This window comes from Oncorhynchus gorbuscha, linkage group LG18 (genome assembly GCF_021184085.1).
Source record: "Oncorhynchus gorbuscha isolate QuinsamMale2020 ecotype Even-year linkage group LG18, OgorEven_v1.0, whole genome shotgun sequence".
NCBI classification, from domain to species: Eukaryota; Metazoa; Chordata; class Actinopteri; order Salmoniformes; family Salmonidae; genus Oncorhynchus; species Oncorhynchus gorbuscha.
Genome location: NC_060190.1, coordinates 27,670,078 through 27,685,778, shown reverse-complemented (window position 1 = coordinate 27,685,778; position 15,701 = coordinate 27,670,078). Strand labels below are relative to the sequence as shown.

The following is a 15,701-nucleotide window of genomic DNA, read 5'->3' as shown; positions in this document are numbered from 1 at the left end:
AGAAGCTGGAGACTCCTCTTTTGTTTCCTTAGATATTTATAGACCCATGAATTATGGTCATCTGGGTCTAAAAGACATCCACTTCTTTGTGTACTCACAGAATGACAAAATAACTTATACCTGACCAAGATGGCTGCCATTTCCAGCACTTTCTAGAGTTATGAAGGTTTATGACAGGCCACTCTCTGTTTCTAGGTTATTGTATCTCCATGTGTGTACTGATTTGATTGCTGGTTCTTCTTCACAGGTTGCCTAACATTGGCAACACTTGCTTCCTAAATGCCACCCTGCAGTGCCTCCTGGTCCTGCCTTCCTTCTCAAAGGAAATCCTACGCCAGGAACAACTCTGGAACTCCTCCCCCTTCTCCAACCTGCTCAGGTAAAGGGAAGGCTCAAAAGCAGACACACCCCCACCCACGATTTGTGGTCTTAAATTAAAGAAGGGACACTCTTTTCACGGCACTCGTAGCCGGTTAGGAAAGCATTTTTGCTAACCCTAACCCTTTCCCTAACCACGTCATATTCCGCTGTGTATTGCATTTATTTAATTATTTCAATTTTTCCCTTCGGAATCTTCATAACCCGCCGGAACAACAATGACACGATGATTATGATGTAGATATTTGTAGGCCAATTTGGAAACTGTAGAATGACTACATTGCCCGTAATATAATGCTCATCGACTGAACATTCCACATGTAGTTTGGGAAATTTGGTAGTTTTTAAAATGCTCTGCAATTGAGAGCAGTATCCAAACCAAATATATTAGGAGAATAAACAACACATTTTTGTTGTTTTGCTTCACTGTCAGTCCTCTAAGGTGAAATTGCATTGAATCGAATGAATCATTTCTAATGATGGGGTGCGGCTAGATAAAAAATATTTGGATAAACTCATCTGCCTCTTCAGCCGTAAGCCCGTATAGGTTGACACCATCCAGTCAGCTGCTAATTTACTCTCTGTCTCCCCTACGGGTGTCTGTCTGATGTGCACCGTTTGGGTCTACCTGACAGTGGCGCAAACCAGGCCTCAAAAGCAGACCTCATGTGGAAGGTCAAGTACTCCTTGTCGGGATATGATTTGAAGTATCTGGGGGACACGCAACAGGTAACTGAGGCACTACTCTCTTCTGAACATGCACTCTTTGTGCAAGGGTTCATTTTCTCTCAATAATTAGATTTTATCTTGGTATTTTTCTTTCTTCTCAAAGGACGCACACGAGTTACTTGTGAATATGCTGTGCTGTGCCAGCTGAAGGAGGAGGGAATGATACTGAAGACACTCGGGGTGAACTATACCTGCCCTGTTTCCCAGCTGGAGTTCCAGCTTGTCTCAGTGCGCACATGTACCAGGTAAGAGCTCCCATTGGTTGTAATGTAACTACTGGTAACAGGATCTTTCTACAAATAATATTACAAAACACATGGCGTAACATTGCAGAGACCTGAAACAGAAACCCGATGCATTTTTCTTCTCTTTGTCCTAAATTTGAAGCTGTGGGCGCGAGTCGTCCACCAGAGAGGATTATAATCACCTCTCATTGGACTTCAGCTCTGAGCGCACCTTGCTAAGCAGCCTAGCACTCACTTTCAAAGTCAGCACGTAGGGTTTAGCCCTGGGTGTAGAGACTAACACCCAGGGCAAGCTGCCCACTGCCTCAGAATACGGTATCTTATTATTGAAGTGGTATCACTCATTTTGTAATACTTCTGTTTCTAACCCAGGGCGAAAAGGTTGAATGAATTCACATGTGCGGGCTGCAAAGGCCTCTACAGCTCAAAAGTGGAGCAGTTCCACACACTGCCTCTGTGAGTTGCCTCTTTATAACCTCTCATAACACTGGCAGTGTTTAATGACAAGAGTGGTCATTGTGCCCTGAGACTTTAAGAGTAGTTACCTTCCTGAGCAGGTTGAAGGACTTAGGGATGAGCACAACCGAACAAATTTCACTCATCTGTTATTTTGTTGACTGGTTTCATTGTCCGTCTGTTCCTCTCTCTTCCTCTCTGTCTCTGAGCAGTGTGCTGGTTCTGCACCTGAAGAGGTTCGGAGGACCTGGGGGTTGGAGAAGCTGGAGACTCCTCTTTTGTTTCCTTAGATATTTATAGACCCATGAATTATGGTCATCTGGGTCTAAAAGACATCCACTTCTTTGTGTACTCACAGAATGACAAAATAACTTATACCTGACCAAGATGGCTGCCATTTCCAGCACTTTCTAGAGTTATGAAGGTTTATGACAGGCCACTCTCTGTTTCTAGGTTATTGTATCTCCATGTGTGTACTGATTTGATTGCTGGTTCTTCTTCACAGGTTGCCTAACATTGGCAACACTTGCTTCCTAAATGCCACCCTGCAGTGCCTCCTGGTCCTGCCTTCCTTCTCAAAGGAAATCCTACGCCAGGAACAACTCTGGAACTCCTCCCCTTCTCCAACCTGCTCAGGTAAAGGGAAGGCTCAAAAGCAGACACACCCCCACCCACGATTTGTGGTCTTAAATTAAAGAAGGGACACTCTTTTCACGGCACTCGTAGCCGGTTAGGAAAGCATTTTTGCTAACCCTAACCCTTTCCCTAACCACGTCATATTCCGCTGTGTATTGCATTTATTTAATTATTTCAATTTTTCCCTTCGGAATCTTCATAACCCGCCGGAACAACAATGACACGATGATTATGATGTAGATATTTGTAGGCCAATTTGGAAACTGTAGAATGACTACATTGCCCGTAATATAATGCTCATCGACTGAACATTCCACATGTAGTTTGGGAAATTTGGTAGTTTTTAAAATGCTCTGCAATTGAGAGCAGTATCCAAACCAAATATATTAGGAGAATAAACAACACATTTTTGTTGTTTTGCTTCACTGTCAGTCCTCTAAGGTGAAATTGCATTGAATCGAATGAATCATTTCTAATGATGGGGTGCGGCTAGATAAAAAAATATTTGGATAAACTCATCTGCCTCTTCAGCCGTAAGCCCGTATAGGTTGACACCATCCAGTCAGCTGCTAATTTACTCTCTGTCTCCCCTACGGGTGTCTGTCTGATGTGCACCGTTTGGGTCTACCTGACAGTGGCGCAAACCAGGCCTCAAAAGCAGACCTCATGTGGAAGGTCAAGTACTCCTTGTCGGGATATGATTTGAAGTATCTGGGGGACACGCAACAGGTAACTGAGGCACTACTCTCTTCTGAACATGCACTCTTTGTGCAAGGGTTCATTTTCTCTCAATAATTAGATTTTATCTTGGTATTTTTCTTTCTTCTCAAAGGACGCACACGAGTTACTTGTGAATATGCTGTGCTGTGCCAGCTGAAGGAGGAGGGAATGATACTGAAGACACTCGGGTGAACTATACCTGCCCTGTTTCCCAGCTGGAGTTCCAGCTTGTCTCAGTGCGCACATGTACCAGGTAAGAGCTCCCATTGGTTGTAATGTAACTACTGGTAACAGGATCTTTCTACAAATAATATTACAAAACACATGGCGTAACATTGCAGAGACCTGAAACAGAAACCCGATGCATTTTTCTTCTCTTTGTCCTAAATTTGAAGCTGTGGGCGCGAGTCGTCCACCAGAGAGGATTATAATCACCTCTCATTGGACTTCAGCTCTGAGCGCACCTTGCTAAGCAGCCTAGCACTCACTTTCAAAGTCAGCACGTAGGGTTTAGCCCTGGGTGTAGAGACTAACACCCAGGGCAAGCTGCCCACTGCCTCAGAATACGGTATCTTATTATTGAAGTGGTATCACTCATTTTGTAATACTTCTGTTTCTAACCCAGGGCGAAAAGGTTGAATGAATTCACATGTGCGGGCTGCAAAGGCCTCTACAGCTCAAAAGTGGAGCAGTTCCACACACTGCCTCTGTGAGTTGCCTCTTTATAACCTCTCATAACACTGGCAGTGTTTAATGACAAGAGTGGTCATTGTGCCCTGAGACTTTAAGAGTAGTTACCTTCCTGAGCAGGTTGAAGGACTTAGGGATGAGCACAACCGAACAAATTTCACTCATCTGTTATTTTGTTGACTGGTTTCATTGTCCGTCTGTTCCTCTCTCTTCCTCTCTGTCTCTGAGCAGTGTGCTGGTTCTGCACCTGAAGAGGTTCGGAGGACCTGGGGGTTGGAGAAGCTGGAGACTCCTCTTTTGTTTCCTTAGATATTTATAGACCCATGAATTATGGTCATCTGGGTCTAAAAGACATCCACTTCTTTGTGTACTCACAGAATGACAAAATAACTTATACCTGACCAAGATGGCTGCCATTTCCAGCACTTTCTAGAGTTATGAAGGTTTATGACAGGCCACTCTCTGTTTCTAGGTTATTGTATCTCCATGTGTGTACTGATTTGATTGCTGGTTCTTCTTCACAGGTTGCCTAACATTGGCAACACTTGCTTCCTAAATGCCACCCTGCAGTGCCTCCTGGTCCTGCCTTCCTTCTCAAAGGAAATCCTACGCCAGGAACAACTCTGGAACTCCTCCCCCTTCTCCAACCTGCTCAGGTAAAGGGAAGGCTCAAAAGCAGACACACCCCCACCCACGATTTGTGGTCTTAAATTAAAGAAGGGACACTCTTTTCACGGCACTCGTAGCCGGTTAGGAAAGCATTTTTGCTAACCCTAACCCTTTCCCTAACCACGTCATATTCCGCTGTGTATTGCATTTATTTAATTATTTCAATTTTTCCCTTCGGAATCTTCATAACCCGCCGAACAACAATGACACGATGATTATGATGTAGATATTTGTAGGCCAATTTGGAAACTGTAGAATGACTACATTGCCCGTAATATAATGCTCATCGACTGAACATTCCACATGTAGTTTGGGAAATTTGGTAGTTTTTAAAATGCTCTGCAATTGAGAGCAGTATCCAAACCAAATATATTAGGAGAATAAACAACACATTTTTGTTGTTTTGCTTCACTGTCAGTCCTCTAAGGTGAAATTGCATTGAATCGAATGAATCATTTCTAATGATGGGGTGCGGCTAGATAAAAAAATATTTGGATAAACTCATCTGCCTCTTCAGCCGTAAGCCCGTATAGGTTGACACCATCCAGTCAGCTGCTAATTTACTCTCTGTCTCCCTACGGGTGTCTGTCTGATGTGCACCGTTTGGGTCTACCTGACAGTGGCGCAAACCAGGCCTCAAAAGCAGACCTCATGTGGAAGGTCAAGTACTCCTTGTCGGGATATGATTTGAAGTATCTGGGGACACGCAACAGGTAACTGAGGCACTACTCTCTTTCTGAACATGCACTCTTTGTGCAAGGGTTCATTTTCTCTCAATAATTAGATTTTATCTTGGTATTTTCTTTCTTCTCAAAGGACGCACACGAGTTACTTGTGAATATGCTGTGCTGTGCCAGCTGAAGGAGGAGGGAATGATACTGAAGACACTCGGGGTGAACTATACCTGCCCTGTTTCCCAGCTGGAGTTCCAGCTTGTCTCAGTGCGCACATGTACCAGGTAAGAGCTCCCATTGGTTGTAATGTAACTACTGGTAACAGGATCTTTCTACAAATAATATTACAAAACACATGGCGTAACATTGCAGAGACCTGAAACAGAAACCCGATGCATTTTTCTTCTCTTTGTCCTAAATTTGAAGCTGTGGGCGCGAGTCGTCCACCAGAGAGGATTATAATCACCTCTCATTGGACTTCAGCTCTGAGCGCACCTTGCTAAGCAGCCTAGCACTCACTTTCAAAGTCAGCACGTAGGGTTTAGCCCTGGGTGTAGAGACTAACACCCAGGGCAAGCTGCCCACTGCCTCAGAATACGGTATCTTATTATTGAAGTGGTATCACTCATTTTGTAATACTTCTGTTTCTAACCCAGGGCGAAAAGGTTGAATGAATTCACATGTGCGGGCTGCAAAGGCCTCTACAGCTCAAAAGTGGAGCAGTTCCACACACTGCCTCTGTGAGTTGCCTCTTTATAACCTCTCATAACACTGGCAGTGTTTAATGACAAGAGTGGTCATTGTGCCCTGAGACTTTAAGAGTAGTTACCTTCCTGAGCAGGTTGAAGGACTTAGGGATGAGCACAACCGAACAAATTTCACTCATCTGTTATTTTGTTGACTGGTTTCATTGTCCGTCTGTTCCTCTCTCTTCCTCTCTGTCTCTGAGCAGTGTGCTGGTTCTGCACCTGAAGAGGTTCGGAGGACCTGGGGGTTGGAGAAGCTGGAGACTCCTCTTTTGTTTCCTTAGATATTTATAGACCCATGAATTATGGTCATCTGGGTCTAAAAGACATCCACTTCTTTGTGTACTCACAGAATGACAAAATAACTTATACCTGACCAAGATGGCTGCCATTTCCAGCACTTTCTAGAGTTATGAAGGTTTATGACAGGCCACTCTCTGTTTCTAGGTTATTGTATCTCCATGTGTGTACTGATTTGATTGCTGGTTCTTCTTCACAGGTTGCCTAACATTGGCAACACTTGCTTCCTAAATGCCACCCTGCAGTGCCTCCTGGTCCTGCCTTCCTTCTCAAAGGAAATCCTACGCCAGGAACAACTCTGGAACTCCTCCCCCTTCTCCAACCTGCTCAGGTAAAGGGAAGGCTCAAAAGCAGACACACCCCCACCCACGATTTGTGGTCTTAAATTAAAGAAGGGACACTCTTTTCACGGCACTCGTAGCCGGTTAGGAAAGCATTTTTGCTAACCCTAACCCTTTCCCTAACCACGTCATATTCCGCTGTGTATTGCATTTATTTAATTATTTCAATTTTCCCTTCGGAATCTTCATAACCCGCCGGAACAACAATGACACGATGATTATGATGTAGATATTTGTAGGCCAATTTGGAAACTGTAGAATGACTACATTGCCCGTAATATAATGCTCATCGACTGAACATTCCACATGTAGTTTGGGAAATTTGGTAGTTTTTAAAATGCTCTGCAATTGAGAGCAGTATCCAAACCAAATATATTAGGAGAATAAACAACACATTTTTGTTGTTTTGCTTCACTGTCAGTCCTCTAAGGTGAAATTGCATTGAATCGAATGAATCATTTCTAATGATGGGGTGCGGCTAGATAAAAAAATATTTGGATAAACTCATCTGCCTCTTCAGCCGTAAGCCCGTATAGGTTGACACCATCCAGTCAGCTGCTAATTTACTCTCTGTCTCCCCTACGGGTGTCTGTCTGATGTGCACCGTTTGGGTCTACCTGACAGTGGCGCAAACCAGGCCTCAAAAGCAGACCTCATGTGGAAGGTCAAGTACTCCTTGTCGGGATATGATTTGAAGTATCTGGGGGACACGCAACAGGTAACTGAGGCACTACTCTCTTCTGAACATGCACTCTTTGTGCAAGGGTTCATTTTCTCTCAATAATTAGATTTTATCTTGGTATTTTTCTTTCTTCTCAAAGGACGCACACGAGTTACTTGTGAATATGCTGTGCTGTGCCAGCTGAAGGAGGAGGGAATGATACTGAAGACACTCGGGGTGAACTATACCTGCCCTGTTTCCCAGCTGGAGTTCCAGCTTGTCTCAGTGCGCACATGTACCAGGTAAGAGCTCCCATTGGTTGTAATGTAACTACTGGTAACAGGATCTTTCTACAAATAATATTACAAAACACATGGCGTAACATTGCAGAGACCTGAAACAGAAACCCGATGCATTTTTCTTCTCTTTGTCCTAAATTTGAAGCTGTGGGCGCGAGTCGTCCACCAGAGAGGATTATAATCACCTCTCATTGGACTTCAGCTCTGAGCGCACCTTGCTAAGCAGCCTAGCACTCACTTTCAAAGTCAGCACGTAGGGTTTAGCCCTGGGTGTAGAGACTAACACCCAGGGCAAGCTGCCCACTGCCTCAGAATACGGTATCTTATTATTGAAGTGGTATCACTCATTTTGTAATACTTCTGTTTCTAACCCAGGGCGAAAAGGTTGAATGAATTCACATGTGCGGGCTGCAAAGGCCTCTACAGCTCAAAAGTGGAGCAGTTCCACACACTGCCTCTGTGAGTTGCCTCTTTATAACCTCTCATAACACTGGCAGTGTTTAATGACAAGAGTGGTCATTGTGCCCTGAGACTTTAAGAGTAGTTACCTTCCTGAGCAGGTTGAAGGACTTAGGGATGAGCACAACCGAACAAATTTCACTCATCTGTTATTTTGTTGACTGGTTTCATTGTCCGTCTGTTCCTCTCTCTTCCTCTCTGTCTCTGAGCAGTGTGCTGGTTCTGCACCTGAAGAGGTTCGGAGGACCTGGGGGTTGGAGAAGCTGGAGACTCCTCTTTTGTTTCCTTAGATATTTATAGACCCATGAATTATGGTCATCTGGGTCTAAAAGACATCCACTTCTTTGTGTACTCACAGAATGACAAAATAACTTATACCTGACCAAGATGGCTGCCATTTCCAGCACTTTCTAGAGTTATGAAGGTTTATGACAGGCCACTCTCTGTTTCTAGGTTATTGTATCTCCATGTGTGTACTGATTTGATTGCTGGTTCTTCTTCACAGGTTGCCTAACATTGGCAACACTTGCTTCCTAAATGCCACCCTGCAGTGCCTCCTGGTCCTGCCTTCCTTCTCAAAGGAAATCCTACGCCAGGAACAACTCTGGAACTCCTCCCCTTCTCCAACCTGCTCAGGTAAAGGGAAGGCTCAAAAGCAGACACACCCCCACCCACGATTTGTGGTCTTAAATTAAAGAAGGGACACTCTTTTCACGGCACTCGTAGCCGGTTAGGAAAGCATTTTTGCTAACCCTAACCCTTTCCCTAACCACGTCATATTCCGCTGTGTATTGCATTTATTTAATTATTTCAATTTTTCCCTTCGGAATCTTCATAACCCGCCGGAACAACAATGACACGATGATTATGATGTAGATATTTGTAGGCCAATTTGGAAACTGTAGAATGACTACATTGCCCGTAATATAATGCTCATCGACTGAACATTCCACATGTAGTTTGGGAAATTTGGTAGTTTTTAAAATGCTCTGCAATTGAGAGCAGTATCCAAACCAAATATATTAGGAGAATAAACAACACATTTTTGTTGTTTTGCTTCACTGTCAGTCCTCTAAGGTGAAATTGCATTGAATCGAATGAATCATTTCTAATGATGGGGTGCGGCTAGATAAAAAAATATTTGGATAAACTCATCTGCCTCTTCAGCCGTAAGCCCGTATAGGTTGACACCATCCAGTCAGCTGCTAATTTACTCTCTGTCTCCCCTACGGGTGTCTGTCTGATGTGCACCGTTTGGGTCTACCTGACAGTGGCGCAAACCAGGCCTCAAAAGCAGACCTCATGTGGAAGGTCAAGTACTCCTTGTCGGGATATGATTTGAAGTATCTGGGGGACACGCAACAGGTAACTGAGGCACTACTCTCTTCTGAACATGCACTCTTTGTGCAAGGGTTCATTTTCTCTCAATAATTAGATTTTATCTTGGTATTTTTCTTTCTTCTCAAAGGACGCACACGAGTTACTTGTGAATATGCTGTGCTGTGCCAGCTGAAGGAGGAGGGAATGATACTGAAGACACTCGGGGTGAACTATACCTGCCCTGTTTCCCAGCTGGAGTTCCAGCTTGTCTCAGTGCGCACATGTACCAGGTAAGAGCTCCCATTGGTTGTAATGTAACTACTGGTAACAGGATCTTTCTACAAATAATATTACAAAACACATGGCGTAACATTGCAGAGACCTGAAACAGAAACCCGATGCATTTTTCTTCTCTTTGTCCTAAATTTGAAGCTGTGGGCGCGAGTCGTCCACCAGAGAGGATTATAATCACCTCTCATTGGACTTCAGCTCTGAGCGCACCTTGCTAAGCAGCCTAGCACTCACTTTCAAAGTCAGCACGTAGGGTTTAGCCCTGGGTGTAGAGACTAACACCCAGGGCAAGCTGCCCACTGCCTCAGAATACGGTATCTTATTATTGAAGTGGTATCACTCATTTTGTAATACTTCTGTTTCTAACCCAGGGCGAAAAGGTTGAATGAATTCACATGTGCGGGCTGCAAAGGCCTCTACAGCTCAAAAGTGGAGCAGTTCCACACACTGCCTCTGTGAGTTGCCTCTTTATAACCTCTCATAACACTGGCAGTGTTTAATGACAAGAGTGGTCATTGTGCCCTGAGACTTTAAGAGTAGTTACCTTCCTGAGCAGGTTGAAGGACTTAGGGATGAGCACAACCGAACAAATTTCACTCATCTGTTATTTTGTTGACTGGTTTCATTGTCCGTCTGTTCCTCTCTCTTCCTCTCTGTCTCTGAGCAGTGTGCTGGTTCTGCACCTGAAGAGGTTCGGAGGACCTGGGGGTTGGAGAAGCTGGAGACTCCTCTTTTGTTTCCTTAGATATTTATAGACCCATGAATTATGGTCATCTGGGTCTAAAAGACATCCACTTCTTTGTGTACTCACAGAATGACAAAATAACTTATACCTGACCAAGATGGCTGCCATTTCCAGCACTTTCTAGAGTTATGAAGGTTTATGACAGGCCACTCTCTGTTTCTAGGTTATTGTATCTCCATGTGTGTACTGATTTGATTGCTGGTTCTTCTTCACAGGTTGCCTAACATTGGCAACACTTGCTTCCTAAATGCCACCCTGCAGTGCCTCCTGGTCCTGCCTTCCTTCTCAAAGGAAATCCTACGCCAGGAACAACTCTGGAACTCCTCCCCCTTCTCCAACCTGCTCAGGTAAAGGGAAGGCTCAAAAGCAGACACACCCCCACCCACGATTTGTGGTCTTAAATTAAAGAAGGGACACTCTTTTCACGGCACTCGTAGCCGGTTAGGAAAGCATTTTTGCTAACCCTAACCCTTTCCCTAACCACGTCATATTCCGCTGTGTATTGCATTTATTTAATTATTTCAATTTTTCCCTTCGGAATCTTCATAACCCGCCGGAACAACAATGACACGATGATTATGATGTAGATATTTGTAGGCCAATTTGGAAACTGTAGAATGACTACATTGCCCGTAATATAATGCTCATCGACTGAACATTCCACATGTAGTTTGGGAAATTTGGTAGTTTTTAAAATGCTCTGCAATTGAGAGCAGTATCCAAACCAAATATATTAGGAGAATAAACAACACATTTTTGTTGTTTTGCTTCACTGTCAGTCCTCTAAGGTGAAATTGCATTGAATCGAATGAATCATTTCTAATGATGGGGTGCGGCTAGATAAAAAAATATTTGGATAAACTCATCTGCCTCTTCAGCCGTAAGCCCGTATAGGTTGACACCATCCAGTCAGCTGCTAATTTACTCTCTGTCTCCCCTACGGGTGTCTGTCTGATGTGCACCGTTTGGGTCTACCTGACAGTGGCGCAAACCAGGCCTCAAAAGCAGACCTCATGTGGAAGGTCAAGTACTCCTTGTCGGGATATGATTTGAAGTATCTGGGGGACACGCAACAGGTAACTGAGGCACTACTCTCTTCTGAACATGCACTCTTTGTGCAAGGGTTCATTTTCTCTCAATAATTAGATTTTATCTTGGTATTTTTCTTTCTTCTCAAAGGACGCACACGAGTTACTTGTGAATATGCTGTGCTGTGCCAGCTGAAGGAGGAGGGAATGATACTGAAGACACTCGGGTGAACTATACCTGCCCTGTTTCCCAGCTGGAGTTCCAGCTTGTCTCAGTGCGCACATGTACCAGGTAAGAGCTCCCATTGGTTGTAATGTAACTACTGGTAACAGGATCTTTCTACAAATAATATTACAAAACACATGGCGTAACATTGCAGAGACCTGAAACAGAAACCCGATGCATTTTTCTTCTCTTTGTCCTAAATTTGAAGCTGTGGGCGCGAGTCGTCCACCAGAGAGGATTATAATCACCTCTCATTGGACTTCAGCTCTGAGCGCACCTTGCTAAGCAGCCTAGCACTCACTTTCAAAGTCAGCACGTAGGGTTTAGCCCTGGGTGTAGAGACTAACACCCAGGGCAAGCTGCCCACTGCCTCAGAATACGGTATCTTATTATTGAAGTGGTATCACTCATTTTGTAATACTTCTGTTTCTAACCCAGGGCGAAAAGGTTGAATGAATTCACATGTGCGGGCTGCAAAGGCCTCTACAGCTCAAAAGTGGAGCAGTTCCACACACTGCCTCTGTGAGTTGCCTCTTTATAACCTCTCATAACACTGGCAGTGTTTAATGACAAGAGTGGTCATTGTGCCCTGAGACTTTAAGAGTAGTTACCTTCCTGAGCAGGTTGAAGGACTTAGGGATGAGCACAACCGAACAAATTTCACTCATCTGTTATTTTGTTGACTGGTTTCATTGTCCGTCTGTTCCTCTCTCTTCCTCTCTGTCTCTGAGCAGTGTGCTGGTTCTGCACCTGAAGAGGTTCGGAGGACCTGGGGGTTGGAGAAGCTGGAGACTCCTCTTTTGTTTCCTTAGATATTTATAGACCCATGAATTATGGTCATCTGGGTCTAAAAGACATCCACTTCTTTGTGTACTCACAGAATGACAAAATAACTTATACCTGACCAAGATGGCTGCCATTTCCAGCACTTTCTAGAGTTATGAAGGTTTATGACAGGCCACTCTCTGTTTCTAGGTTATTGTATCTCCATGTGTGTACTGATTTGATTGCTGGTTCTTCTTCACAGGTTGCCTAACATTGGCAACACTTGCTTCCTAAATGCCACCCTGCAGTGCCTCCTGGTCCTGCCTTCCTTCTCAAAGGAAATCCTACGCCAGGAACAACTCTGGAACTCCTCCCCCTTCTCCAACCTGCTCAGGTAAAGGGAAGGCTCAAAAGCAGACACACCCCCACCCACGATTTGTGGTCTTAAATTAAAGAAGGGACACTCTTTTCACGGCACTCGTAGCCGGTTAGGAAAGCATTTTTGCTAACCCTAACCCTTTCCCTAACCACGTCATATTCCGCTGTGTATTGCATTTATTTAATTATTTCAATTTTTCCCTTCGGAATCTTCATAACCCGCCGGAACAACAATGACACGATGATTATGATGTAGATATTTGTAGGCCAATTTGGAAACTGTAGAATGACTACATTGCCCGTAATATAATGCTCATCGACTGAACATTCCACATGTAGTTTGGGAAATTTGGTAGTTTTTAAAATGCTCTGCAATTGAGAGCAGTATCCAAACCAAATATATTAGGAGAATAAACAACACATTTTTGTTGTTTTGCTTCACTGTCAGTCCTCTAAGGTGAAATTGCATTGAATCGAATGAATCATTTCTAATGATGGGGTGCGGCTAGATAAAAAAATATTTGGATAAACTCATCTGCCTCTTCAGCCGTAAGCCCGTATAGGTTGACACCATCCAGTCAGCTGCTAATTTACTCTCTGTCTCCCCTACGGGTGTCTGTCTGATGTGCACCGTTTGGGTCTACCTGACAGTGGCGCAAACCAGGCCTCAAAAGCAGACCTCATGTGGAAGGTCAAGTACTCCTTGTCGGGATATGATTTGAAGTATCTGGGGGACACGCAACAGGTAACTGAGGCACTACTCTCTTCTGAACATGCACTCTTTGTGCAAGGGTTCATTTTCTCTCAATAATTAGATTTTATCTTGGTATTTTTCTTTCTTCTCAAAGGACGCACACGAGTTACTTGTGAATATGCTGTGCTGTGCCAGCTGAAGGAGGAGGGAATGATACTGAAGACACTCGGGGTGAACTATACCTGCCCTGTTTCCCAGCTGGAGTTCCAGCTTGTCTCAGTGCGCACATGTACCAGGTAAGAGCTCCCATTGGTTGTAATGTAACTACTGGTAACAGGATCTTTCTACAAATAATATTACAAAACACATGGCGTAACATTGCAGAGACCTGAAACAGAAACCCGATGCATTTTTCTTCTCTTTGTCCTAAATTTGAAGCTGTGGGCGCGAGTCGTCCACCAGAGAGGATTATAATCACCTCTCATTGGACTTCAGCTCTGAGCGCACCTTGCTAAGCAGCCTAGCACTCACTTTCAAAGTCAGCACGTAGGGTTTAGCCCTGGGTGTAGAGACTAACACCCAGGGCAAGCTGCCCACTGCCTCAGAATACGGTATCTTATTATTGAAGTGGTATCACTCATTTTGTAATACTTCTGTTTCTAACCCAGGGCGAAAAGGTTGAATGAATTCACATGTGCGGGCTGCAAAGGCCTCTACAGCTCAAAAGTGGAGCAGTTCCACACACTGCCTCTGTGAGTTGCCTCTTTATAACCTCTCATAACACTGGCAGTGTTTAATGACAAGAGTGGTCATTGTGCCCTGAGACTTTAAGAGTAGTTACCTTCCTGAGCAGGTTGAAGGACTTAGGGATGAGCACAACCGAACAAATTTCACTCATCTGTTATTTTGTTGACTGGTTTCATTGTCCGTCTGTTCCTCTCTCTTCCTCTCTGTCTCTGAGCAGTGTGCTGGTTCTGCACCTGAAGAGGTTCGGAGGACCTGGGGGGTTGGAGAAGCTGGAGACTCCTCTTTTGTTTCCTTAGATATTTATAGACCCATGAATTATTGTCATCTGGGTCTAAAAGACATCCACTTCTTTGTGTACTCACAGAATGACAAAATAACTTATACCTGACCAAGATGGCTGCCATTTCCAGCACTTTCTAGAGTTATGAAGGTTTATGACAGGCCACTCTCTGTTTCTAGGTTATTGTATCTCCATGTGTGTACTGATTTGATTGCTGGTTCTTCTTCACAGGTTGCCTAACATTGGCAACACTTGCTTCCTAAATGCCACCCTGCAGTGCCTCCTGGTCCTGCCTTCCTTCTCAAAGGAAATCCTACGCCAGGAACAACTCTGGAACTCCTCCCCCTTCTCCAACCTGCTCAGGTAAAGGGAAGGCTCAAAAGCAGACACACCCCCACCCACGATTTGTGGTCTTAAATTAAAGAAGGGACACTCTTTTCACGGCACTCGTAGCCGGTTAGGAAAGCATTTTTGCTAACCCTAACCCTTTCCCTAACCACGTCATATTCCGCTGTGTATTGCATTTATTTAATTATTTCAATTTTTCCCCTTCGGAATCTTCATAACCCGCCGGAACAACAATGACACGATGATTATGATGTAGATATTTGTAGGCCAATTTGGAAACTGTAGAATGACTACATTGCCCGTAATATAATGCTCATCGACTGAACATTCCACATGTAGTTTGGGAAATTTGGTAGTTTTTAAAATGCTCTGCAATTGAGAGCAGTATCCAAACCAAATATATTAGGAGAATAAACAACACATTTTTGTTGTTTTGCTTCACTGTCAGTCCTCTAAGGTGAAATTGCATTGAATCGAATGAATCATTTCTAATGATGGGGTGCGGCTAGATAAAAAAATATTTGGATAAACTCATCTGCCTCTTCAGCCGTAAGCCCGTATAGGTTGACACCATCCAGTCAGCTGCTAATTTACTCTCTGTCTCCCCTACGGGTGTCTGTCTGATGTGCACCGTTTGGGTCTACCTGACAGTGGCGCAAACCAGGCCTCAAAAGCAGACCTCATGTGGAAGGTCAAGTACTCCTTGTCGGGATATGATTTGAAGTATCTGGGGGACACGCAACAGGTAACTGAGGCACTACTCTCTTCTGAACATGCACTCTTTGTGCAAGGGTTCATTTTCTCTCAATAATTAGATTTTATCTTGGTATTTTTCTTTCTTCTCAAAGGACGCACACGAGTTACTTGTGAATATGC

At 44.0% G+C, this 15,701-nt stretch overlaps 9 long non-coding RNA genes across 12 annotated transcripts; all 9 read left to right on the top strand.

The window, feature by feature from the left end:
* The first annotated feature begins 5 nt into the window (after nt 1-5).
* LOC124002370 lies at nt 6-2,061 on the top strand. 2 transcript variants are annotated; one of them, XR_006832999.1, is made up of 5 exons: nt 6-379; nt 1,014-1,107; nt 1,211-1,352; nt 1,725-1,808; nt 2,021-2,061. It is a non-coding gene; the product is annotated as an uncharacterized LOC124002370 (long non-coding RNA). The 2 variants fall into 2 exon arrangements; XR_006833000.1 differs by lacking the exon at nt 6-379 and having other exon boundaries at nt 977-1,107.
* Nucleotides 2,062-3,352: 1,291 nt separating this feature from the next.
* On the top strand, nt 3,353-4,126 carry LOC124002672. Its single transcript, XR_006833096.1, has 3 exons — nt 3,353-3,417; nt 3,790-3,873; nt 4,086-4,126. It is a non-coding gene; the product is annotated as an uncharacterized LOC124002672 (long non-coding RNA).
* Nucleotides 4,127-5,340: 1,214 nt separating this feature from the next.
* On the top strand, nt 5,341-6,190 carry LOC124002531. The gene is made up of 3 exons (XR_006833051.1): nt 5,341-5,481; nt 5,854-5,937; nt 6,150-6,190. It is a non-coding gene; the product is annotated as an uncharacterized LOC124002531 (long non-coding RNA).
* A 10-nt stretch (nt 6,191-6,200) lies between these two features.
* On the top strand, nt 6,201-8,256 carry LOC124002530. 2 transcript variants are annotated; one of them, XR_006833049.1, is made up of 5 exons: nt 6,201-6,574; nt 7,209-7,302; nt 7,406-7,547; nt 7,920-8,003; nt 8,216-8,256. It is a non-coding gene; the product is annotated as an uncharacterized LOC124002530 (long non-coding RNA). The 2 variants fall into 2 exon arrangements; XR_006833050.1 differs by lacking the exon at nt 6,201-6,574 and having other exon boundaries at nt 7,172-7,302.
* A 981-nt stretch (nt 8,257-9,237) lies between these two features.
* On the top strand, nt 9,238-10,322 carry LOC124002430. Its single transcript, XR_006833026.1, has 4 exons — nt 9,238-9,368; nt 9,472-9,613; nt 9,986-10,069; nt 10,282-10,322. It is a non-coding gene; the product is annotated as an uncharacterized LOC124002430 (long non-coding RNA).
* A 10-nt stretch (nt 10,323-10,332) lies between these two features.
* Nucleotides 10,333-11,612, top strand: LOC124002428. The gene is made up of 3 exons (XR_006833025.1): nt 10,333-10,706; nt 11,342-11,435; nt 11,539-11,612. It is a non-coding gene; the product is annotated as an uncharacterized LOC124002428 (long non-coding RNA).
* Nucleotides 11,613-11,614: 2 nt separating this feature from the next.
* Nucleotides 11,615-12,388, top strand: LOC124002427. The gene is made up of 3 exons (XR_006833024.1): nt 11,615-11,679; nt 12,052-12,135; nt 12,348-12,388. It is a non-coding gene; the product is annotated as an uncharacterized LOC124002427 (long non-coding RNA).
* A 10-nt stretch (nt 12,389-12,398) lies between these two features.
* Nucleotides 12,399-14,490, top strand: LOC124002426. 2 transcript variants are annotated; one of them, XR_006833022.1, is made up of 5 exons: nt 12,399-12,772; nt 13,408-13,501; nt 13,605-13,746; nt 14,119-14,202; nt 14,415-14,490. It is a non-coding gene; the product is annotated as an uncharacterized LOC124002426 (long non-coding RNA). The 2 variants fall into 2 exon arrangements; XR_006833023.1 differs by lacking the exon at nt 12,399-12,772 and having other exon boundaries at nt 13,371-13,501.
* Nucleotides 14,491-14,562: 72 nt separating this feature from the next.
* Nucleotides 14,563-15,692, top strand: LOC124002596. The gene is made up of 3 exons (XR_006833078.1): nt 14,563-14,840; nt 15,477-15,570; nt 15,674-15,692. It is a non-coding gene; the product is annotated as an uncharacterized LOC124002596 (long non-coding RNA).
* Nucleotides 15,693-15,701: the final 9 nt, after the last annotated feature.